The 26,946-nt window shown below is 41.8% G+C and overlaps 1 protein-coding gene across 3 annotated transcripts in view; it reads left to right on the top strand.

Moving 5' to 3' along the window:
* Positions 1 to 26,946, top strand: part of dab1a (DAB adaptor protein 1a) — a 234,734-nt gene that overhangs the window by 60,569 nt on the left and 147,219 nt on the right. For 2 of the 3 annotated variants that reach the window (XM_022192685.2, XM_051946932.1), the window contains one exon: positions 24,601 to 24,614. The exons of the other annotated variant lie outside the window; for it this stretch is intronic. The gene's annotated coding sequence lies outside the window, so the exon portion shown is untranslated. The remainder of the gene's footprint in view (positions 1 to 24,600; positions 24,615 to 26,946) is intronic. 3 annotated transcript variants of the gene reach the window in all.

The following is a 26,946-nucleotide window of genomic DNA, read 5'->3' as shown; positions in this document are numbered from 1 at the left end:
TGTCGGCACAGTTGGAGGATTATTTAAAGTGTGTGTATGAGGCAAAACTATGGGACAGAACTTAGACGCGTTGCTTCCTTTTCATCGCAAACTTCACATTCCGCCTGTGTGAGGAAATTCAGTTTTCTACTCAGCGCGCTGTCACTACGAAGATCTGCGCTCTGCCCATTCGAGACTCTCATTTCTCCTCTGTATTGTGGAGAAGCGCCTCTCCATTTCATCATCCGCTGTGTTCATGAATAGACTCCGTGGTGTGTTGACTCTGCAAGAAGGCCTGTCAAGTTTGTGTCCACAGTGAGTCCCTTTTTACTGTGCTGAAGCATTTAGCAGCTGCTCTCGTTCTCCCCCTCGACACTCCCTCAGAGTGGGTGAGGGTGTGTGTGCATTTCCGTGCCCTAAGCACTCTCTACCTAGAGATTACCCTTCATTTTGCAGTGAGCCACCAGAGCTGCTGACACAGCTACTTCCTACAGAGAAACTTTGCATATGTATTGAGTGTGTGTGTGTGTGTGTGTGTGTGTGTGTGTGTGTGTGTGTGTGTGTGTGTGTGTGTGTGTGTGTGTGTGTGTGTGTGTGTGTGTGTGTGTGTGTGTGTGTGTGTGTGTGTGTGTGTGTGTGTGTGTGTGTCGCCATGTCTCTTTTCTATTCCCTCCACAATACAAGGTATGCTACTGTAGCCCAGCTTGCCTTTGATACTGTCACACCTCTTCATTTCATTCATTGTACTTCACGTTCACTACAGAGATTTGTATTTACTTTTTGTTTTACCTTGTAGCTTCAGGTCTGTCGAGGTTGTTCACGAGTCCTTCAAAGCCCCACCGCTGTGTTGCAGGACCATGGACAAAAGTCTGTGTGCACGATTGTGTATGGATGACGCTAAGGTACTGGTTTTATTCCCAGCACTCCTGAGACAGCAGTCAGATGGGTCATAAATATACAGGAGCATCTGTTTGAGGTTCACACACACATGCATATCCACTGTCCTAGCAACCGGAAGGGCGTTGGCTTTTTTTCTCCCCTGACAACGCTGACACCTCCCAGTGGGAGCCTACATCGTTATGGCAACTGGGACAGTTGGATTTGCATATTCATGAATACTAATGAATGTGCTGGAATGGAAATTGAATGTTAAAACTTTTTTCTTTTTTTTTCTGAGGCCATATGGTGGACAGTGCTCAGGGAGGGACTTGAGTTCACTTTGCATTTGTTTATGCATGTTGTTATAGGAAGGATGAAGGGAAGGGCTGAGGAGGAGGAGGACGTTTATGCTGTTTATGAGTGTTTGAGTCAGCCGATAGTTCGGGACAGAAACTGAGGGAGGCTGATGGTGGGGTCACAGCATGCTGCTTGCTGTTGCTGTCAGAAACTGTGAAAACGGAGCAAAGTAGGGTCTGTAATTTTTGCCGCTGTCTCTGAAAATGTGAGCTTTTAAGTGAATCAATCCATTCAGTCCACTTCAATCCTTTTGAGTGTAAGGAGCAGAACATCCTGGGGGAGGGGGACACTATTTTAGCCTTTTTTTATGGATAATTGTCGCTCTCTTTTGCACTCATTTTATCTCACTTGTTTTGTAACTGCTGATGCTTTTTCTGTTTTCCACACAGACTGCAGCATCTAATGCAGCTGTTAAATTCAGTCTGCAGCATGAGTCAGAGCAGGTAGTTGCAGCTTGTGGTATCTGGTATATTTCACCCTCAGGAAAACGCTCAGACGGTCAAAGTTTAATGAGAAGCAAACTCTGAGACTGTATCCTGATTCACTGGGTGGAAATAGGGAAGCACATTAAGAATTCACGTCTTTCCAGCTCTAAATCTGCAGTTCATCTAATTTTTGTATCTCCTTCTATATTTTCCCTGCTAACACCAAACTGTGCTAACAATACTTCTGTACCCATCTTCTTGTGTCAGTGCAACCTCTCTTCTTTGTTCATTCTCCCCCCAACATCCACTAGTGTTCGTGCCCACCCGACAGGACGAACTCATCAGTGGCCCGGAGCCAACAGCCGCTTTTAAGGATGCCATTTATTTCAGATCACACACGCTGAATAATTGCAAAATGTTGTCACCTCCACTAAAATTATAATTGCCACTTTTCTACACAGAACAGAACAGATGAAAGTATTCCTGCAAGCTTTTCAGTTCCTTAGTGCACAAGGCAAGTGAACACACACACTCATAGTGAAGTAAGAGAGGAGAGAGGATTCCCCAGAGATTGTTGCTCCTCAAACAGGAGACATTTACAAGTGTTCTGTCTCATCAGACTCCTTCTCTCCCTCCTCCTTCTCCCCCGGCTCTGCACCATCACAGAGGGAGGAATACAGGTTAAGTTGTGTGAAATCACCGTGACAGTACATGCAAATTCACCACAGCCCACCCACAATGGAGCCTGTCAATCTCGAGGACCGTCTCCCTCCGTCTGTATAGCATTGCCTATGTGCCTAATCAAAATGAACCTTTTTCTCGGTGCCGTCGGGATACTCAAGTAGTCGCTGCTTGAGGCTGTTCGGTTCCAGTCTATATCACATCCAGCCAATCGCAGTCCCTCTGCCTTTTTTTTTTTTGCTTGTTCATTTTGTTAGCTCTGTGCCCGCATCTGTATGTATGAGTTGTAATTTGCATGTTTATGCAAACCCTCTTTTCTGAACAACAACATACACATCCCTAAGAGCAGTTTCACTCAGCCAAGTTCACCCCGCACAAACAAATTATGTACATCCTCTTCTTGTGTGTAAGTGCGTGTTCTTATGTTTGTACATACTTGAAGCCTTTTCTGAGAGGAAATCTTGATTTTTGGCAGAATTACACCTTAGATTACAACTTCTCATGTTTCACGTCCCTTGTTCTACTCTCTACATGGCATAAATTGTCCAATCAGATGTATTTAGAAATGCACACAAGGCTTTCTCTCACCCATCATTCTTTACATACACTAATCTCCTTGTGTTCCATCATATCTTTTTGATTTATTGACTCTATCTTGCAGTCTTAGGGATTTACACTTTGTAGATTTGCATGACTTATTTCCTCACATATGTCTCCATATGTGGGATTAATGCTATTAATACTGCCAGCTGTTGTTAAGGAGGTTTGTTCCTCGTTGTGAAAGCATCTACTCTATGCACTACGTTCACAAGTTGGAAGGGAGGATGCATAAAGGAGACCTGTGAAGGACCGCTGTTGTAGAACAGGAGCTGTTGGGATTAATGCTGATCCCCACAGACAGAAAGTCTAAGATAGAGTGGAGAAAGTTTGGACTGAAGCCGAGTGTGATGTTGCACCTATTATCACACGGTGCTCCACAGCGCGGTGACAATCACAGCTAGTCACTACACACAGAGACACTCGGCTTGTACAGGACACGTATTGTCTCACACACGGAACATGCACAAAGCTGCCTGTTCTTTATGCACGTACACCTTGTTTCTTTGAATTCCTGTAAAGAATACCAGGTATTTTATTGAATGTCCAGTTATAGTGTGCTACTCTCACTCCCTCTCACTCTGAGCAGTAATCTGGAGAGTCCCTTGCCTCTTTTATTTGCCTGTTTAGGGTTTGTTGTCACAAGCCTAATTTGCATGCTGAAATCAACTCATTATGATTTTTAACTGGGTTGATGAATGCAGATTATGCATCTCGGTTCTGCGCTACTTGCCGCAGTGGGTGCACATGTACGTACACATGCATATGGGCACACGCATGCAGGCAAACGCACTCACTGGGATGTTAAATGAATATGCATGTTCTGCAGAGGGACAGAGAGGAAAGATGACTAGTAGTGTTCTTTCGCACATTGTTTCGCTGCGTCTTCTCGGAAAAGCAGAATGAAGCAGCACAGAGAAGTAAAGTGGGAAAAAAGATTGCAGAAGAGAGGTGAGGGGGGTCATCTATTCTCTGTAGCATTGTTCTTCACGTATTGCATCTTTCTTTCATGCTTTTTTGCTTCCTCACTTACTCCCAGTGGGACATGCAACTTTTTCTATCAGTTTCTTGCTTGTCATGCATCTCGAAGCTAATGTGATGAAACCAAATGGAGACGAGTGATGGCAGCAGAGGGAAAGATGTCGAGATTTCCCAAAGCAGATTGACCAAAAAAATAAAAGAGAGAGGGCTCCCACCCTTTTTCCACCAAGCTTGACGTTGTATTGTTTCCTTTTAATAGCTCTTAATAATTGGACTCTGTGTGTGTGTGTCTTTCTCTCTCTCTCTGCCTCTCATTCTTTGTTGTTATCATTTAATCACCGTGCAAATGAAGTGATAAAAAGTCGAGGCAGTTGGAGCAAGACTGAACGAGGCAGACAGAGCAAGGGATGTCTAGATTTAGATGATGTTTTTGGCTGCTGTGCTCTGTTACCAAGCAACAAGCAGCAAAAAGCCCTGAGTCACTGGATTTCTGCGGTGAAAGCAGCTGACCTCACAGAAGCAGAAGTCAAAGGTCAACTCAGTCTGCCTTCCAAGAAAGTATTGACTCAAAACAAATAAAGCAGCTGGAGTTTGATTCCATCCTGTGTGCCCATTTCAGAAAAAAAAATGGAGGGAATATATGTGTGTCTCTGTGTGTGTTTGAATGCTTTTATACATGGACTGCTTCAGATATGTGTCCATGCCTATGTATGTCCTTTGTGGCCATGTTGTTGTTGTGTATGCATACGCTACACGAATGTTCCCTGCGTGTGTGTGTGTATATAGTTGAAGTGACCGAGTTAACCCCGTAGCGTGTGAATCTGAATTATTCATAGTGTGAAAGCCCATGAGACCCTCTATCCTCAGCGTTACAAATGACTACCTTCCTCCCTGTATGGGGACACAGACTTCACACTTCAGTATCTGGACGGCGAGGGGAGAGATTTCATGTTTATTTTATGTTTTTTGCATGTGTATGAACTTCCCAAGTGCCACATATTCTGCACTGGAATGTAAATTATAGTGTCACTGTTGGATGGTCAACTTCTCCAATGCAGCAGACATAATAATAATAAAAAAAGTGACTGTTAGAGGAAGAATCTGTTGACATTATGCAGCTTTTTTAATGGGTTTTTGAGAAAGCTAAGGTCACAAAGCTCCACATTAGAAGGCTGCAGTGGGATTGGGATCCAGCAGGCCAGACAAGCATGAAATGCAGAACATATTAATTCACTGTTTAGCATGACTGTTGCAGGAGAAGAGGGGGGAAATCCTGCAGGAATAGAGGGGTGCAGAGTTGAAACAATATTTGGAATCATGCTAATGCTGCGCAAGTGTAAAGTCTGTTTTTATTTAGCACGCTATCTCTTGATAATTGGTACTAAAGGGAAAGTATAGCTAAAGCCGATGGGAAGGTCATTAAATGTATAAATATGTAGTCAAAAATGAAAACTTTGAAATGACAAAGGCACTCTATGGAAGTCATTGGATCACTGAAATTCAATGAGAATTGACAGTGAACTTAAAACTTTAGGGGTTTTTACATTTATATTTTTATACTTTTATCATATTTGACAGTGAAGGAAGTATGGAAATATGGAGAGGAAAGAAAGTAGTGGAATAATATGCAGCAAAAATACTGGCCGTCCGTGAATCGAACCAATGACAGACTTGTGATGCCACTTGTGCCCATGTGGCTTGCAGCTTAGCTACTGAACAACCGGGTCGCTCTGGGAATGGAGTTTTTGAAGCCATCTGACAAGCCGCTCTGATGGCGTTTTCTTGCTCCTTTAAAGACAATGTCAGGGGATCACTAATACCATCTGAACCACATATTATGGAAACTTATCCAGTAGTTGTTGAGATGTTTCAATCTGCTTCAGTGTGGTGGAGTGACTGAGGAAGAGACATAGCAATTCCTACAGTCATGCAGAGAGACTAAAATGATTTTTTTCAATGCAATAGCGATTGCTAACTTACTGACATATAGAAGAATATTAACTTTTAGCATATATTGATATGGCTACATTTCATGCATTTATATTACATTTAAAAGGGAATAACCTCCTGGCAAAAGTTTGAAAACCTTAAATGTGCTCTTACAAAAGGGCAAATGTCACATATAGACATATACTAATCTCATTTATACAGCTGTGCTCCATGTTTTGGCATTGTAAATACATTGATGTACTGAATTCTAATGCAGTTTTAGTGCTACATCTATGGGGTTTGTAACTAATTTAAACTAAAAGAAGAGGAATCTTTCAGTTGCAGCTAATACAAAGTTTCACCATCCTTCAAGTCTACAACTTCTATTTAAAACCTTGACTTGTTCCCTTTAATATTGTATATTTGTATATTGATGGTCCAAAAGTAGGCTTACAGTTGTTTCACTATTCACGTTTTAGATCTAATTTATCTAAACCATAATTCCAAACCTGTATTACATATCTCTTATTCATATTTTGGAAATGCTATTAAGCTATTTCTTCCCATTTTGGTTTTGATTTTTATGTTTTTTTAAGTTGTTTTTTAGCAGGATTGTGAGCAATGGCAACCAAATTAAATCAAGAGCAAAGAAAGTTGATACTAAAGCAGTATCAGAAGTTTGAAAATGCCAAGCAGGTGCAATGAAACATAGTTTTTAACCAAGTGCATACCTACTAAATGTAAACTTATTATTGGCTCACCCTGTATAATATATCAGGGTATATTTGTAATCTGTATGGAGTTGTTCTGTCTGTTGCTACTTATTTGGGATGACTGAGATGTCACATCATTATCTAAAGCTTTCTTTTATGTTCTTCACTTTCCTTGGTGGGCATATGGGAATGTTAAAAAATTACACTACGTGTGATATCTCCGTTTAAACTATAAAAGAAATAGACAAAACTAAAAAGAAGGAATGAAGAAACACAGGAAACTGGGAAACGTTATGCCAAGAAAACCTACACAGCCCAGTGAAATGTTGAGAAAAATGTGAAAAAATAAATAAAAATGTGGGTCTATATTTGCTATAGTAAAAAAAAAAAAAGATTGATGCCTTTCCCTGTCCGCCTGTAAAATTAAATTGCTGTATCTGTAATTGTCTGTGGCATGCGGCAGTCATTTATTTTTGACCTTAATGCAATGACGCTGGCAATGGCTCCTAGAGAATCCACGTTTGCCAACTGGCCATTCAACCATTTGTCATTTAGAGGTTGATTTATGTTCTACTTTATTATTTTTGTCTTGTTCTTTTGCATATCTATGTAAATGTGCACCATGAACTGGAGATTTTTGCGATTTCACTCTTGTTTCATCAGAAATATATGGACAAGAGTCAACGTTAGCCTCCAGTGAGGCTCGAACACACATTTGCTGGGCCTGTGATCAGAGCTATTAATCAGCAGAAAAGCAGACAGATGGTGGGTGTGCGGTGACTCAGCTCCTTCTTCATTGTGTCTCACTGTGCTTCTATCTCTGTGTAGGTTGGCCGGCAGCCTCCCTGCGGTCCTAAACATTGATGGGGAAACCTTCAGTGAGTCTTGATGATGACTCATGGAGCTGATTCCCGTCATGAATCTGCTAAAGTTTTAGCTGGATCACACACACACACAAACCTCTACCTACACAGAAACGCACAAAAACAAATTATCACAAGTTGACTGGCAGGTGCTCTCTGTGCATCTTCCCCTTTCTCTCCAGCTTAAATCTGCAAAATGCTCATTTATGTTGCCCTGGGGGATGATTTAATGCTTGAATGAAGTGCTCGGTTACAGCTTTGCATATGTATGTGCTTGCACATGCACTTACAAGAGCGCACATGCCGCATACACTCTACTGCAAGTATGTGCACCTTTACCCATATTAACAGCAATACAAATGGCTGCCACTCTTCTCCTGTCAAACAGTGAGGGGAGGGAGAGCGCCAAGAACAGAGTATCAGAGGAGAAAACAGAGGCAGTGAAAGATGTGACTGTTATAAACTGTCTGTCTCCAAATAGCTGTTGTTTCATTTCTCCAACTGGCATGTGTCTTGTTTAGCCTGCGCTGCTCCAATATGCTAAATTGTTTATGTTTATGTGCAAGGAGGACATTGAGCAGAGATGATTGGGTCAGTCACCAGTCACTTGTTTACATGCAGCTGCCTCTAATCATCATGTCATGAGCGAGACAGTGATTGTAGAGGAAGAAATTCAGACGGAGGCTCGTGTAGACGCAGTGTTCTCTGTTATATGGGCCTCATTGTCAAAATTTGCTTCAAGTTCAGCAATTTGAATTTCTCTGGCTGTCAGAAATGGTTTCTATAATGGGGTAAGTGGGTAATCATTTTAACATCACCTTTAAAGCAGTAATGTGACAACACGGTATGCAGCACTTTGTTGAATCGTCAGCTTCAGTGGATTTGTATCATTCAGGCCTCTTTCGTCTACATGCAACATTTGTCAAGGCTGAATTTTACCGGTGAACCCGTGGGTGTTGTTCCACACTTGTAGGTTTTCTTGTATCTCATGTGTGCACATGGATGAGGGTAATGTGCGGAGTGTGAGCAGTACAGGGGGATTATTCAGACGGAGCGGGGATTTTCATCTAATAAACAGCAGCATGTAATCAAATCCACATCAAGGCTGCGCTCTCTGGATACATTGTATCTGTGTGTGTGTTTTTCTGTTCAAATGGCAGCATATGTCAGTCTTTAAAGAAAAAATTAATTAAAGTAATTCACTAATTTTGGGCAATTTTGAGACATTCCAGTTAGTGCTAAAATATAAGCGCATTTCCGCATAATGGGTTAACACAAGTGTGTTTTTGAACAGCGGCCTGTGCATTCACTCTGTCCGTGTTTGTGTGCGTGTGCAGCAAATGAATGGACATGACTTTCATAGTTTGGACAAGAATGTCAGCCTTGTAATCCAATCACAAGGCCGGTAAATCAAATTATAAAGAGCAGCTAAGGGATGGGTGTGTCTATACAGTGGCGGGCAGACAGATGGAGCTGGGCTGTCTGCCTAGAAACAAGGTTACTTGGACTCGTCAAGCAGCCTTGCAAAAAGCAGCCACGATGCTCAACTGAAGATTAACAGTGGGAAGAAATGCTTACAGTTGAGAAATCAGGTATCCAAGTGGCTGTGGAGGGTTTACAGTTACCCTAAATTCAGCTCTGTTAAAGTAGCTGTGTCTGAATTAATGCTATCTATGGTAAATGCAAAGGATATCTTACAGTGCTCATCAATTAGTGATTATAGAAAGCTGTAGATTTGTTGTAATATCCATCATGAGAGGAACAGAAGAACAAATGGGTCCTTAGAGGAGAAGCCAGAATAAAAATGTCTGCAAATTAATCAAAGGACAAAAAGAAACTTCTCTCATCATTTGTATGCCTTCCGCTTCTTTCCGTTTGATTTATTCCCTTTCCCAGACAAATGTATGGCGTCACGTTAAAGTTTTGTGTGGGCTTGTTTGTTACTATTTCACACCCTTATCCTGACATGGCACTGTGAAAATGGCTGGGGACAGCATGTGTGTCTCTCTGAGAAGAAGAATGGAATGGTGGGAGGGATATGTGAGAGAGAGAGACGGAGAGGCTGCTTGAGTTAAATTGGAAAAGCAATCATTTCGGAAAGATGCCAAATCATCTCAAATGTAAAAAATTGTGAAGCTCAGACTTGGAAGAGGAAGAGAATGGAGAGATAAGGGTGGCAAAACCGGTGGGGAAAAGAATGAAAAGGTCGGAAATTAATATATGCTTGTAATAAACTGCATATGGCACTTGAATGTAATCGTATGTTCTCAGTTTCTGTGTTTTCCAGCAAGATTTGCATTGCTACCTCCCTTTATTTTCCCCTTTCGAGTGGAAGAAACAGGTGCAGATGCAGGAAATGGTACTGAAGGCCTATCAGACTCTTTGTGGCAGATTGAACTAAAAAGTTGTCTTGTGACAAAGTTCTCATCTAAAAAAGCCCCGGAGTACAATTAACTAACTCTGTGTGGCTGCTAAAGGGGTTTTAAGAGATGTGGGTTTCACTTTGAATAAGGCTAGCTGCTGTAATGCCACTGAATAAATTTTAGGGCTGCCCTTGAGTATCTAAATAGGGTTAGCGATTGCAACTTGTGCTTCGGCAATCATGACGTTTGTTCTCTGTTGAATGCTAACATCGATGCTAACCCGGTTTTATCAATGCTAACGCTGTCTTCTAAATTGAATTAATTCACAGGAGGATGTCAACAATAACCCCCAGAGCGTGTATGAGAGGGAACAGCTGAATCCTGAGTGTCTTTGCTGCCTTTGACTCTGATACAAATGAAGCCTCGCCTCGCAGTGCAGACTGTGCCCATTTAAATAAGTATTTATAATTTTCTTCCATTTTGCTGGAAATCAGATGCATACTCACTCCACATGCTGCGAAGATTTAAACTGCTTTAATCTCCCATATGCATCAAAGGTAATGATAGGGAAAAAACAGAGAGATGTATATGAGTTAGCATGTGTGCCTGCATGAATTTAGTTTTATGAAGTAAAATTAATGCTATGCGTTAACAAGACATGTCTCTCCTCATCAGAAGAGAGCGGATTGTAAAGCCCAAGCCTGTTTGAAGTATTATTGCACGTCTGTGTGCGTCTGTATGTACAGTGCATGTGTGTGCACATGCATGCCCGGATGGATTATTTGCTGTGTGCTAGAGATCCAACAGCCTCAGCCAATTCTAATGAACCAATTATAGTAAAGTCTTTTCCTCCTCTTCTATTTGATAGTGAGAGTCATACTGTGGATTAAGCTGCTTTACTTTATTGCATCTCATTAACTTTACCAAAACAATGTTTGAAGTCCAAATCAGCTGTTTCAGAAGAACATGGCATCGAAATGAGAACCAGAACCAAAGTTAACTAACAATCTGCTGCTGTGAAACCAGAAGAAGAGATAACTTGATTTAACTTGACTTAAGCTCTACTGACTGCATCAACTTGAGTATTAGATTTGCAAGGCTGACGCTGAAGAATAATTGCAATTAGATGGTGTACTTGTGTTTCTGCCGGCCCAGAAGAAGGTACAGAGTCCATTCAGTTTAATTTGAATTAAATTTCACTAGTTTTGCCTGTGTCTGTATGACTCTAAACAGACTGTGATACATCACGTGACATCATGCAGTTGCTTTTCATGATGTTGTGGAGCAACAGAGAAACTTAGGCTCTGCCCACAGGTGGCATAAGGTCTGCTTAGGACACCGAAGAGCTGAGAAAAATAGAATATCAAACACAACATTGCACTCCCTTGGATCTCCAGCAATACGCCCAGCAAGTCCGCTGTAGATTGGATGAACAGTTGTCGAGAAAAGCAACAGACAGAGATTCCTCCATTTATCGTTAAACAAGTCCTGCCAGTGACTCTTATCAAAATATTATCGCATAACTGTATTTGCTTTTGATAATGATGCCTAGTGAGCAGCACCGTGGAATAGTGGTCCAACCTCGCTGGTTGGCTTTTTCTGTGTGTTCATCTTGCACCTGTGTTGATATTCTGCAGGTGCTTTGGCGTGCTTCCACAGTCCAAAGACATACAGATTAATTTAATTGGTGAGCCTGAATTAGCTGTAGGTGTAACCCTCTACAGGAAAAAACCATGTACATCAAATGAATGGATGGATTAGTGAATGTTGCATAGCAATTTGGGCAACTTGCTATTCTGTTTATATGCAACCACACTCTTCCTGGGAGGCCAAAAATGGCCAACGCTCATTAAAATGACTTCAAACTGAACATTGCACTTGTTTGGGTCCCTAACACGAAGTTTGAAGTCGATGGAATGAATGGTCTAGTGTTACTACTCCTTAAAGGAAGCCTGAGTTATGTGTCCAACACTCTCAACCACCTAGTGGTACCTATAGCATCTAAAAAAACAACAACAATAGGTGTCAACAATTAGTGAACACACTAAGAGCATACACAACAAACGGTGATAAGAAGACAAGGTTTCGAATTGGGGCTTTCACATGATGGGTGAGGTGTGCAGTGTGCTAGAATATTAGCAGTAAGAACAGAGCTTTAAATAGTAAAGACGTTTGATTTGTCTCTCTATGTTTGCATGCGATCTTACATCTGTTGAGTAAAAATATTTTAGCATTTCATATTGTAAATAAGACTGCTGGCCTGTGCTCTGCGTTGCTATAGGAACCACAAAGGTCAATACAATGTCTTTTGAGTGGATCTGTGAAGGCTCTGCGTAGGAGACAAATTTACCTGTCTGAACAACTGAGAGAGTGAGAGAGAGAGAATCTTTTTCTGTTGCTTTCCCTGCTTTTTTCTCTTTTTTTCCCCCACATCTCTAGTTTAGTTTTGGTCCCTCCATCCCTCCCCCCGCTCCATCCTTCTTCTCCTCACTGGTTTATAGACAGATCTCATCTCCTCACTTGCACCACACATTGTACTTCTAGAAAGGCGCTCTCATCGACACTGACAGTTATCTAATTGCCCTTGCATCCTTATGAATAGCTGTGGAGTGTGCTTGTTGTTGTGTGCGTGCGTGTGTGTGTAGTGTTTGTACCCCACCCCACCCCACCCCACCCGAAGCTATTACCAGAGCTGGTACCCTGCTACATTGTGTGGTATTTTATAGTGTGTCTTTCATTGTGCAGCGGCTGTAGCCAGTAGTGCCTCATCAACTTACAGGTCGATAGAGTAGTTCAGAACGGAGGATGTCCGTCAATGATGGGAGGTGAGAGGAGGAGGGAGGAAAATGAGTCGGGAAGGAGAGATGGGGAGCGGCTTTTCTTTTACAGATTAATTTCTCCTGGTTCTGTGTTCTGGCATGTCAAAGAGGGAGCGTTTTGCGACTGGATTGATTCGCAGATGGGCATCGCAAATGGCAGCATGATAAAAATTCAGTCGCTTGGTTTTATTCATTCCTGCACAAACCCACATACACACCCAGTGTCATGGAAAACAGTTTTGGTCGATTCTTTCCAGTTTTTAAAAAGCACATTTGCATTGGTAAGTCGTTTTTACTAAGGAATGAAATTTATACCACAAAAAAAAGCCTCCTCCGCACAGCACATGCAGCCATACAAACAAATAAACGTGTGCATTCTCATGTGTGTACACAGAGAGTTTGATGAGACAGATGGCAAATGACTGGTGGATGAACCAAACTGTCCGTGTTATCTTTAGGTGTAATGGTGCGGTTAATGATTCCGCCGTGGTTGAACGCTATACAATATTACATAAATTACAATGTATGCATTATCAGTTAGTGCGAGAGACAGAAGAATTTATCTTAGTTTGAGTAGCTGTTCATTAGCCTCCTCTCCCAGGCATCCAGTGATATGAGAGTCTAAATCAGCCCGACAAAGCATCAAAGTTTTGCCCTGAAACTTGGTCTGTTTTTAGCCTGACCCGATTGGATTAGCTGGTTATTAGGATGCAGCGCTGAGCTTCAAGGCTACAGCATGTTTTATAACATCCAAACCTCGTAGTGGGTGGATTCAGTTACATGTCCTTGGAGAGAGAGACAGCGAGAGAGTCAGACGTACTGTGTGTGTGTGTGCTGGCATATGTGTGCGCTTATGTGTGTGCCAGTGTATTGTGTCGTATTTAGTGTCTGTTTGAGGAGGATCAGACAGACAAACCTCCTCCAAAGTTATTGATTCTGGACTATCCTATCCTCCCAAAGGGACAATACCACGCTACATCCTTATCTTCCACACTTTTGTGTATTTTTCAGTGTGTGTTTATAATAATCCGACGTGAGCACTATCAGGGGCTATGTTATGTTGTTTGTTGCTACCTCTGTGTGACTCCCATGAGACTACATGAGGCTCTGGGATTATCCTTGCCAGTCTCGCTTCACCTGAACCAAGCCATCAGTCACTAATGTCTGTGTTGAAGAGTGTGTGTTTGTGTGTGTGTGTGTGTTTGGGGGAATGCATGTAATTTCTGTGTTGTGTGAGAAGATGAGAGGATTTGTGAACGTGCAAAGACAATGCCTCTGGATATGATTGTGGCCACATGTGTCTTCAAATTTGAGGTATTTTTTCACCATGCATCCCTTAATATTTCTTTTTGTGTGGGGATGTTTGGATCTATAGAAAAACCAATGCTGTGACCACTTAAAGAAAGGCTAGACTGAGACCAAGGAGGCTATAGTACAGTTTCCATACCATATAAGAACCGCTGAATCCTTCTTTCCTAAACCCAGAACCTCTTTAGGCCTGTAACCATGTCTTCTTTGGTTGACCCCAGAGCTTTTGACCATTAGGCACATCTTCAACTATTATGCTGAGTTACCAGAAGGTTATTCTACTAAGATAATAAATTCCACAGCAGCAAAGATGCATGTACATAAAATGCCCACATGGATAATAAATGACAACATGGAGCTCATGATTGACTTTTACTTTCACATGTGGCTGTGGCTCTGTCAATATGAGAGAACAAATGATTGAGCATTTCTAAAAATAAACTTTACATAGAAATAACGCTATTGTAAAAGAGAGAGAACCTTTTTAAAGCCTAGAAAAGCTGAAAAACTGAGGAGCTACACTAAAGGCCTTCTTCAGTCATTGATAAAATACCTGTAGCTCATTTTTGTGTGTCAGAGTTGCATATTTAGATTGTTGTTACATGAAAGTAATCCCTTCATTCTGTAATGTGGTTCAGATGTAAGTTAGAATGTGTAGATGTATGAAGTCTCTGCCTCCCCACCGGTTGCAGCTCGAGCAGACCAGCTCACCTACTACTCTGCTCAAACACTGTAGTACTACTTAACACTGCACAATTTCAAGTTGTAATATTGGAATAGTTTAGTCATACATGTTTGAGCGGGAAACCAATTTGAAAGAAAACTAATGATACAGAAAGTCTGCAAGTTAGCAGGAGCAGGCTTGTTGTTCTGTTATATTTTATGTGTATAAAATCACAGAAGTCTGAATGAGTGTCTTTTAGACTGTCAGCAGTACATTGCAGTATCAAGGCGGAAATCATCAGTCATGGTGTTAACTGTTTATTTTGCTCATGATGTGTCTTCTCACACCTAAAAAAACCCCCATATGGGCATATCAACAAGGTGAAAAACTCACCAGACGGTGCCTTTTCGACAGAAGTGTCTATACTATTACTGCTTCAGTTGCTGTACACCTAATACATAAATAAATTGACTCACTTTTGTAGTGCATGTTTGGTTGTTAAACACATTTGTTTACAATGTAAATGATTTCTGCCCATAACAAAACCCTCAAATAATTATGAAGTGTTCTGTTTGTGAAGTAACTCCCTTCATTAATGAGCCAACAAATGAAAGAACATAACACTCTGCGACTGAAAGTAAATCTCTCAAGACTGCCGTGGTCAACCTTGGAGAAACGAAACAAAACTTTTGCAGAAGGCAGCGTGATTGTTGTTTGAGGTCATCTTGCAAAGAAACTCCCTGTAAGTCTGAAGGGAAAGCTTATTATTGCGGAGTCCAAAAGCATCTTTCTTTGGTTTGTACACTGAGCCATGTTATGAACACTTTGAGATGTGTGGGTTTACTCATGATTTGAAATAACAAAGGAAACAACACAAATGTTAGTGAAATCGTGTTTTTATGTTATTGCAAATATACTAAATAGTTTATATTGCTGTGGATCATCCAAGCTAAAAATGCTTGAATTTGCAGGATTTTAATCACTTAATCTGTGGGCTCTTTAAAAAAAAAAAAAACGCCTGATAAAACGTCAGATTCAGTCACCAACAGCTCCACAACCTTTTAGCTCTATGACTCTGAGACATTTGACTGAAAGTTGAAATACAACTAGTCTCTGTGTGAAAGTGAGATTTAAAAAAAAAACTACACCAAAAAGGGACTTTTTTTAATTCTTCTTTCCTGATCAAGACTGTAAATTCGAGAGTAAATGAAAGACTTTCAACAATGAGCCAGTGACACCGTCTTCAGACCTGTTCTACAAATTCTCAACTGCAATTCTAACAAATTTGATGCATCAGAAGTGAGGCATCACCGTTCTACATCCATTTTAATCATAGTAGGCGGCCTCTTCATTGAATGTGCCACGCTTGACAGCCTCCTAAAAATGGCAGCGGGTTGCATTTTAATGACAGGTACAGTCTCGTTCCACTTTAGGGACCTCCAGGCTGGACAGGGTTAAGGAACAGGTTTGCAATTTGTGTTGACTCCTAAAAAAAAAAAAAGGGACTCTCTGAAAATAAAAATCCTCTTGAAAATTTATTATGGTGCTATTCAAGTCGAGACTGAAAGCACAAAATGCGAAAATGTATAAATAAAGCACAGCAGGGGAAATACGATGCCTCCAATTTCTATTACCAATATAGATCAGGAATACTGGAGAGTGCACTCTGTCTTTAAGCTATTCTGTTCCTCTGTGTTTACAGGATGCAGCCAATCAGATTTGAGATCAGAGGTCAAGGCTGCACTGACAGCCATACAGTTCTCATTTAAATGCTGCGCTGGGGTCAGATCTGTGATTGTTGCACTGGGGTTTGAGCTTTGCTTGTTGGGACAGAGAGCTGATTTGTGATCAGGCAGAGAATAGTGATTTATTGAGGTTGGCTGGATGGGCTAAAGGTGAGGTAATTGGTTGTAAACTGGAGATTCGAGGGTGGAGGGGCAATGAATTGTGGTCTGAACTGTGTCCCTTAAGGTTTCAGATTGCTGCTGTGTCCGTGATGACGAGGCCTGGTGTCACACGGCCAGAATTTCAACCTGACAAAACAAACAATATTTTAGAGAAGGACACTCCAACCTCTATCATTGGCAAGGGCTATTTTTTAATATGCTTGCTTACTAACAGAGCTTACTAAATAAATTAGGATGGAGGATCCCTGCTTTGGTGCCAATGCAACTTCAAGTCCAATTTGTTTCCGTCCGTAGCGCTAAATTGAAGGGATTGAAATAGAGGACCATGCCCTGGCAAATTTGTTATAGACTTTGGATCACTGCTTCATTATATATCTCATTTTCTCTCTCTAATATTGCGGTGCATGTAATTTCCCCGCAAATAGCCAAAAAGGATGTATTAGTGTTATCGGGCTTTGGGCTCTGATCTGTGCTGATACATTTGAAGGTCAAACCTCATAGAGGAAATGGAAATAAAGAGTATAATTTAATCTCAAGTGTATTGTAATAAAACTAGACACACAAAATGAACAGCGGGGACGGCGTACGGTCCATTGTTTTAAGAGCTGATAGACTAATTGCATTGCAACAAGGACCACTTTGGAATAAAGGAACACTTCCAGAGACACATAATGAAATAGAAACTGAATGGGTCGGCGATATGGCAATGCCTGGCGTGTGTTTGTGTGTATGTGTGACAGGGAAAGAAATGACAGACACACTCGTTGAGTTGTCTAGATCTATGTCTGTCTGTTTTTTCTGCACAGTATATTCCTGAATTGTCCTCGTTTTCCAGCGCCGAGCCTTTAAGGAACATCTCCAGGCTGACTGTGTTTTGTCTCCCACACAGGCTAATAATCGCTAATACGTTAGCCGTGTTTTCGCAGCAAGTGCCAGACTTTCCGAGGAAAAGCAACGCCACCTCAATTTGCACCTTGTCTTTTGAAAAAAACGTGTGAACAACAGCGGCGGAGTGCTGAGGTGCTGCAGTGTGTTAACCAACCCTTGTGGAACAGCTCTTTAAAACAGGGCCTGTTTGATGCTCGTTAGAAGAAATACGTGTGAGAAAAGGGAGAGAGGGCATCATTAAGAAAAAAGACGGTTGATTCTTAGAAAATATCCTCTTGCAGTATTTTTCTCCACCCTGAAGATGCGGCGCAGATTAAAGATGACAGTGATTCATGTACGTTTGAGCAGCGTCGATAGATATGTGAAATGAATCGCAGACAATAAAAAATACAATTTTGCCTCTAATGTGGGGCGATTGGGCCTTTGTGACAGTCTCTATAAAGAGACTTGTCCTCCTCCTCAGTGGCTTCTCTGTCCCCAAGTGTCACTGCCACCACTTCATACATATACATGGCTACTAAAGAGGCGCTTCATGAATCCTATCAGGGCCTGTATTTTCTGTGCTCCTGTGTGTGTTTGAGAACGTGCTGCGATTATTTCTCCCCATCATAAATAGCATTACTGCCTGTATGTATTCAGCTGTTTTGCATCTCCACTCGCCTCAGCGGTTGTGTATTTTTATAACCATCGCAGCCTGTAGAGGCACCTAACATCACGCCAAGCTTTACCGGATAATTCATTCTCCCCGGTGGGACCAGCTTTTACCGGGTTAACCCTCGGTATTCGTGTGTCTATAGGTTTGTCCACGTGGATGAAATCTTTTAATGCAACTGTTTATCAGAGGAAAAGCCTGAGGGCTAAAATCTTTCTTTCTCACAGTTGCGCACAAACACACACACACCTGCCCTTTAATGAAATGTTAGCTGCTGTGGAGTTTTGTAGCGGGTCTGTGTGTCTCAGGTTGTGAGTCTTTATTAGTAGTGACTTAGTATTGTGTATGTTCAGGGGGAGTTAGATTTGTTAGACTGCAGCTGCCTGCAGCCTTCTCTTTATTACACAGTGCTGTAACTCAGCAGGAGAAGTAGTCCCAGGCCTGCTCTCTCTCTCTCTCCCTCTCTTTATATATGTGTGTGTGTGTGTGTGTGTGTGTGTGTGTGTGTGTGTGTGTGTGTGTGTGTGTGTGTGTGTGTGTGTGTGTGTGTGTGTGTTTGTGCGTACCTGTGGCAGCTGTCATGAGCATGCTGTCTAATCATGTAATGTGTCACTCCTCACAGTGGAGCAGATTCCATACTCTCGTTGCTGTCACTCTACCAGGGAGCCATCACACCTCTCTTTTAAGTCAATCTGTAATTTTAATTGCACTGCAGTGGTGGTGAGAACGTGTTAAAAGGCGACAAAGTAGTACAGCAGATTGCACGTATGTACTTTAATACGCACCATACAGTTATTTGATATGATGTAACACTTGTAGTAGTGCTTGATACCTTTTTTTTTTTAACTTTTGCACATAAGATGAACCCAGAAAAGCAGAAGCAATTACAGAATATCCATCGCATAAAGACAGAAAACCTCCTGAGTTGAACTGTGTTTATGCAACGACACACTGGCCGATTTTTGGGCAACAGCAGACACCCAACTTGCCTTTTGTTTGGAGCTTTAAGTGAGGTGACTACGGGTGGATTTTGACACCGTGACTTATTTTCTTTCCTCTTGAGTCCTTTTCACACAGAGGAAAGCTGATTGGCAGCTTTCTGTGTCAAAAAGTCATAGCAGCATTTTTCAGATCACACGTAAGCTGCCTTTAGGACCAACTTGTGAAGACAGCATTTCACCCTCAGTGAAAGGAAAGCTTAAAAAAAAGATTTAGCCTTTCTGTATGTATAGACTTTACTGTGCAGTAGGTTATGAGCTTTTCCTTACAACTGACAAGATCTTTAGAGGACTGGATTCTGCACTTTATGCATTTTTTTGTAGCTGTGGTACTACATATAGTTTGAAAGTTTGATGGTCATCGTAGTAAAATAACCAAAAGTTTTCCAGCTTCTGTATCCACAAAGAGGTTTTATTCAAAGTCTCCAGTGAAACATCTACTGCTGCAGCTGTCAGACATTTACATCTCTGCCTGCTGCTCGTTTGTGGTGTCCTCATCTGCTTTGTAGAGACCACAGGAAGAAAGATAAGTTGTTGTTTTAAGAGGTGGTTGGAAGTGCCGAGAAGCCACAGCAGCAAGGGCCTCCACAGTAAAGAAACCAAGGTGCAGAAGCCCTCAAAATCTGTGGATAAGGTATTTAAGGTGGCTTGGGTAAAGGACGTACAGGGATCATAGTGACCCAGAGGTGACCCAGGCAAATTGAAGTCAAGGCTGCCATCCCTGCTCATCCTATGACAAGGCCAAACGGACATAGACTAAAGTTAGATGAGGACGGCAGTGGTGGAGAGATCAGTAGAGCTGTGGGTAAAAACCAGCAAGAAGCCTCGAGAAGGTGGAGGCAGATCATGGATCAGCAAGTCTCACAGGCAGGTCTCTGGGAGGCAGAAGCATCAAGTTCCTGATCCAAATGATTTATAAAGTCTTGCCCAATCTTTTCAGCTTTGCTAACTGGACTCCCTTCACTGCCCACTCCTGCCGTAAAGCTCTAGGGCAGGGTTGCTACACCTGGCTCCACAATAAAGTGCAAAAAAGCCAGCCAGCAGCCACAAGTAGGACTTAGGAAGCTGTTAGTTTTCAGTAGAAATAGAGATCTAACTAAAGTTTTTTTTCGGCCAGACATGCTCCTTTTCTCAGAGGCCACATGGATGTATGGAAAAGAAGAGGGCCAGAAGCTTGGCTGGAGGGCAAGATGCATGCCCACTGATGTTGGATACAGAAGATTTGTGGGGCAATTATGATACAAAGACTTGAGCCGACTTGACGTTACTGGCATGGCAAGAAGCAGGGATGTGAAGAACATCACAGAGCCTAGAGAAAGGTCCTCAAGGTGGTTCTGGATTAGGAGAGAAGGCATATGGGGAAGGCTGAAAGCTATCTGAGCACAAACTGTGGTCTATACAACCACAGCTTGGTCACCTGGGAGAGGATGAGTGCTGGTGAATGTCCGAACCCCCCAATGATCCCAGGATACATGATGTGCTCTGGTGCTTTTAGCTTGTTTTGTGAACATAGCTGTCAGGTAGGGCACACTGCAAAAATCCCTCAACAAAAAAGGTGTCTGAAAAGGTGCTATAAAAAAATATATTCAATAATGGTGAAAAATTATGTTAAAAAAATCTGTAAAATAATATTTTAACGAATTTAAATAAACATAGATTTTTGTTGTTGTACTTACTTTTTCTGATACTTTATTAAATATTGTGTGTAATTTGACAAAAAAGGAAAAATCTGTAAGAAAAAAAAAGCAGTTAAAAATATTTACCCATTTAAATCCTTAAAATACATATTTTTTTCAAACAATGCCAAACAGCTGGAAAATAAAATATGCTAATTTAAATGCAGAAAAATTAGTCACATATTGCAGCCAAACATTGTAAAAGAATGACTTACCAATTGTTAAAACACAGATTTTTGACGTGGACATTATTTCCAGAGTTGGCTTTTTTATTCTTTTTTTCCCCTTTGGAGGTGTAAACGGGTATTTACATGTTTACGCCTGCTGGCAGAACCCAGGATGTGAGATCTTGTCATTCTCTGCAGTTTACCAATACAAAGAAAATCAATAGAGTAACAGTAAACGGTGCAAAAAAGAATACAGTTAAAAACTGTTTAAAAAAAAAAGATTTTTCAATTTACCAGAGTGCACAGTACTGAGACAGTTTAATACAGAGATGTTAGTTTAAATAGCAGCTTGTTGTGACACTGTCAAATCGAACTCTTTATGACAGGACTAAAGTTGTACAATTTTAATGAATTTGACCTCCGGTGGTGAAAGACTTGATAATGACAGTGACTGGATCGCTACTGAGGCAGCTCTGTGACTGGAGCAGTAAGAAGGTTGCCAGTGTGTGACAACAGAGGCCGTGCTCCCTGACAGACCTTGCTCTATTGCTGTCTAAAATATATGACTCTAGGTGATGCGCAGTACTAATTAAAATTGATTTCAGAGCCCTGCTGGTTTTGTGCCCTTCAGTAATAGCTCTTCTCTCTCCGCGCTCTTCTGCTTTCATTTTAACAGCTTTTTGTGTAGTCTTGTCCTCCGCTCTTTTACTCCTTTATTTCTCCCTTTGTGATGGGCAAGTTGTCGATGCATCTGCTAATGATAGCAGGAATATTGTCACTGTGATACGGCGGGCGTGCACGTTCTCACACAATACGTGCGAAAGCTCACACGTACTCGCCGACACAGGGGCGCGAGGATTTCTCAGCATGACCCTTTAAGGTCTGGGCAATTTCCGCCCGAAATTTCTACTGAGATTTACAGAAAGTAAATTGAATGCTGTTCTTGAACTGTTTGGAGTACATGCATGGTTGGGGTCTCATTTGAAAGCTGACAACCTGAATTTTCACCCAGTGCAGTCAGAATTACTCTAGGTGCTACTGGCACAGAGTTATGTATGTTGGAACACACTGAATTAGGATGAATTTTTTTTCTCGCCTACATTTTTTCCCTAATAAAACACCTGAAAATCAGTGTGGCAGCACTGCAACAGCTTGAAAACACAATATTGCAAAAGCCTGGGGTCTTACATAGTTCAGGTCAAAATTTCAGAGCAATACTACAAGAAATGAGTGTTTCACACATGTATTTGTACTGATATGCTCCGCCCCTGTCAATGTTGGATACACTCTTTATACACTGTGCACACTCTCTACAGAATGGTATAAATTCCTTTTCACTCCATTTTCCACTTCATTTTCATTCCAAAAACTCATAAAGAACTCAAAAAATCACTTCAGATAGGCTTCAGTGTCGATCACACACACAGATTGAGAGGAATACAGAGAAACAGCAGGTGGAGCCCGGAGCTCACGAATGAAATATCATATAAAGCCGCTGGCAGAGGCGGGATTTATAGGCAAGCCATTCAGCAAGCTCATTGGCTACCAGGCCTGTCAATCTAACGTTTCCTCCGGCGTGATTTGCTGAGAAACAAGTCAATCAAGTGATGTAATCGATATCTGTCAGACTCGGCCATGGTTGGCTAAATCGCCGAAGTAGGCGGAAACGAGTCACCTGATTGGTTGAAGTTCGGTTTGAAGCGGTCGAGAAGCCTCCAGTATCCATTTTGAATCGCGAACAAAGAAAATAGGACCGTGTATGATAAAGTTATAATAGAAAGATGCAGTGAATATGAAACGCACAGCGCCACCACGCGCCGCGTGCACGCGCACGGAGCCGATCGTTTTCTGGATTTTTTACCTATTTCGAGACATGTTTTGGCCAAAGTATTATACTGGATTGTTTCCTCTGGATGGCTAAGCTTGGGTTCTGGCCGGTTTTTGTGGATTATCTTCTTTTATGACCAGAAACGAGCGTCCAAACTGCGTCGACAGGTGAGCTGTGCACGTTTACTTGACTTGTTGTTTGTTGGATAAATGTGTTTATATTACCCGCTGTGGTAATCACATCTGAAAGTGGTTTATACCGGCGGATTCATGAGAATCTCAGCTTTCTATGTGTGTATAGTGTTTGTATAATCGTGTTTGCAGTGTCCTTCTATTTTAAAAAAAGCGTATACCGATAAAAAAACGGCCCGCCCGCGGGCCGCCGTACTTTAAGTGTTTAAAAGAAGTCATCATCATTGGAGGAAAAAGCTAAGTACTTGTGGAGAAAATGACACCGCTGCTAATGAGGACATCGCAATGACTTCCTCAATCAGTGTTAGTGACCAAGACGGAGGAGATGGAAAATGAAAAGAACAAAAGGAAAAAGGGAGAACAGGTGGAAATGATGTGAAGGGTTGGGTGTGGCCGCGAGGAAGCTGCAGACTGAAGTGTCCGGGAATAAGAAACACCACCGACGTCTATACATCAGCCTCTCATTGTCTTCGACCACCTGTATCTCTGAGCCATTCTGTCAACGTCTCCGCCAATAGATTGATGCGGGAAACATTTTCCCTCAAAGCCTTCCCCGTCTGTCTCTTCTCATCGCTTTATTTTCTTTCCCTCTCCTCTCGCACATCCAGCTTGTCTTCCTCTAGTAGTTCAGTTCAAATACTCTCATCGCTCTGCAGGATCCTCAGTGTTCACACAGAGTCCACAGGTTTATGCTTGGGTTTTGATTGTGTGTTGTTTTTTTTTTTCAGCGCGAGTTCGCAAGCAGCCGGTAGTGTGTTTTTGTGTCTGTTTATTTTGTGTGTGTCGGTGTGTGTTTTCACCCATGTGTCTCTCTACCTGCCCAGGCTTGGGATTAAATGTCAGTCTTGTAGATTGATGTTCTCTCTGACAGACCGCCACAGCAGGAATGAATCCATTGCAGCTTTGCAGATGGGAATAGAAAGACACTCGTGAAAGGGGGGGGCAGCACATATCGAATTTTCAGAATGTATGTGAGTCAATAAAGCACACGTGCAGACTCAAATGCAGTAATTTCCGTAGACGCGCCACCACGGCTTTTCAACATTTTCCCCTCACAGACAGAGCAGTGGAGTTGACTGTTGATGGTTCATATTCAACATAGGATGATGTTCTATGAGGGAGCATCAGCAGAAAAGGGCAGGAGGTTAAATGTTTCCTTTTTCAGCACATGCAGGGGTCACACACTGGTAATGTGCTGTGAGTGGCTGGCAGAGCGCCATGCGGAAAGGGCACACTTCTACAGTTTCAGCAAAGTGGGAGAGCGGGGGAGGGTTTGTGGGTGTGAGAGGAGAAGTTTGTGAGTATGTGAACATATATGTGCATGAAAGAGTGTGTGTGCGTGAGTGTGAAGACTGAATGAGTCAGGGAATAATGTACCTTTGCTGCAGTTCTGGCATTCGTCCATTTTTTTTTGAGAACACTTATCAGGCTCTCCTCTGCCGGTGACCTCACTAATGTAGTGTCTGTGCTTTTTATGTGTGACTTAATTGCTCCATATGTGTGCATATGCAGTGTGCAAGTTCTGAATGAATTAGAAAAATGATCAATTAATGTATTGACAGAAAATGCATAATTTGGATGAGCAAACTTTCCAGAAATAATTGGTTTGCAATTTTTTTTCGTCGTCAGTTTTGTGTCATTTTGTAGTTGTGTGGCAATTTATCGTGCAAATAAATGAAAGAATCCATTTAGTATCAACTAATTATCTCCTTTTCTCTTCCCTGCTTTCTCCCAGAACAGCTGGAACAGGTTAGTACCTTCTTATCAATATTTCTACCGCCAATTCCTCTCTTGTAAGTCATGACTGATGCCAAAGCAGCTCCGTTTATGTGATAGTTTGTGTGAATGGCTCAAAATAAGCCAGGAGAACTATTATATACCCTCTATTGACCCTTTTTCTTCTCCATAAATTTTGGTTTAACATCCACAATGGCTCTCGATATTTCTTGTGCGATTTTATGGTAGCAGACAACAGTAACAGTGTGTTTTCAGTGCACCCACAAGAGTTTCACAGTAATGCTAAATTTCTCATTTCTCGACTGGAAAAAAGAGGAAAAAAAACCCTTGCATGCCATATTTGCAGGCTTTAAGTCGAAGCTAGTCATGCTGGAAAATGTAATTCACTTCACAAAGTCCCATATTGTCCGGACTCTCAAGTTTATACATGAGCCTATCTGGCCTCTACAAATCCTCAAAAAAAGAGGAAACGTTCTTAGTGAGCACCAGCAGAGGAGCTGTCCTTGGTGCTGAACTCGCAGGAGATTTGAGAGCTGGAATTTAATGTCTCGGCTCGAGTTTTTCTGCTGGAACACTGAGGGTAATAAATGTGCTGCATGGGACTCATGATTGTATCTAAGACATTATGGGAAGTTGCTCCTGCTTTTTATGTTGAGTAGACAGTTTGTGGCAGAACCCAGGAGGTGAAAATTTGTTGTTTCTCACTGCAAGTTTGTTATGGCTTGTCAAGTCCAAGTTTTTTTATTTATTTCTCGTCTGTACACTCTCTCTCTCAGTTCATGCATGCAAATGTTTCTCCCTCACACCCAAGATTCCAGCTAGCATTTTTCACCGCATTCAAATATTTGAAAACAGACAATCGTGGTTCAACATGATTTCAGTGTTTGATGACTGCCTCACTCTTGGGACATGCTTATGAAGCAGTAGGAGGTGTGAAATACTGGGCACATTTGGTGTTCTGCCTTTATGAATACTTTAAGGCAGAGCCATAGATCCAAGCTGTTGTCTGCGAGAAATGAAGCATTAGTTGATCTAACGCCGGCTGTGGAAATCTGATTGATTTGGCTCTGTCTGCAGGACAACAGTGGATGTAGCAGCGTTGCATCATGATGCTGCTGTCAGACAAAAAAACCTCATACCTCCAGTGTTGATGTTTTATAGTTTCTGACTGGAATTGAATTGTGCTTTTCTGAGCGCTGTTGTTTTTTTTTATGACCAGAGTGCCCACAGGGACCCATTACAAACCCGTTTTCAGTTTCAAAATGCCCTGGCATCAATTGGAATATCTGACTGGATGTTACCCAGTGCCCCACAAAAAATAAAACAAAAAAAAACCACACACACACAAAAAAAAAAAAAACATAAAAACATACATTTCAGCCTAACAAGTCTTGAATCTGTCAGCAGCAGTAGATGTGAATGGGGAGTGTGTGTAAACAAATGGTGGAGAGCAGAGATGGTGGAAGACTCAGAACTGTCTTCACTTCCAGCTTGTCTCTCTCCATGTGCAGGAATGTTAGCTCACATCACACTGAGAAATGCCTCCAGCAACATTTTTCCTGCTGGTCCGCATTCTTCAACACAGTCAGATACAGCACATACATACATACAGTACACACATTTGCACACACTTTTGCTGTCCAAAGACATGCGCGCCACGTCTATATGCTGTCGTCCTCCTCCTCCCCCCCCCCCCCCCCCCCCCCCACTGTTTGTGCTTGTGTGTGTATGCAAATGGAAGTGTTTCTGTGTGCGCATGTGTCTTTGCCGTAAAACACACACTCATTAGATGTACACTAAAGCACACTAATTAACACCCTCGTTAAGGCTTAAGCAGCTCTCCTGCTGAGGCTGAGGAAAAGGCAGACAGTCTGATACACACACACACACACACACACACACACACACACACACACACACACAGATCTGCACATGGTAGCTCACACTCCTAAGCATATGCATAAGGAAACATATCTTTGTGTACAAATTCATAAGAAAAACAGCAGAATGCATGCATGTGCAGAGACACAGACACAGTTACACATACTGATGCCAGAGTCTAATGCGGACACACAACCGGCCACATGAAAACAATCGTAAAACATGCAAATAAACCTTTTTTTAATCAAGACACGATCCTTTATTATGAGAAAGCCCTGCGCTCTGCTGTCTTGCATGAGCATTAATTAAGGTCATTCTGTATGTATGGAGATTCTGTGATGTTAAATTGTAATATTTTAATTGGAACCAACCTGAAATCTGTCAGTCCAACTGGCACAATGTCTGATTTCCCACAGAATGTTCACGTGAGAACCACAGCAGCTTTCGTTCCTCCTGTCTTCCC

The sequence above is a fragment of the Acanthochromis polyacanthus genome, chromosome 4, assembly GCF_021347895.1.
Source record: "Acanthochromis polyacanthus isolate Apoly-LR-REF ecotype Palm Island chromosome 4, KAUST_Apoly_ChrSc, whole genome shotgun sequence".
Lineage (NCBI taxonomy): Eukaryota > Metazoa > Chordata > Actinopteri > Pomacentridae > Acanthochromis > Acanthochromis polyacanthus.
The sequence above is the reverse complement of the archived record's forward strand: the minus strand, read 5'-3'. Positions and strand labels throughout refer to the sequence as shown.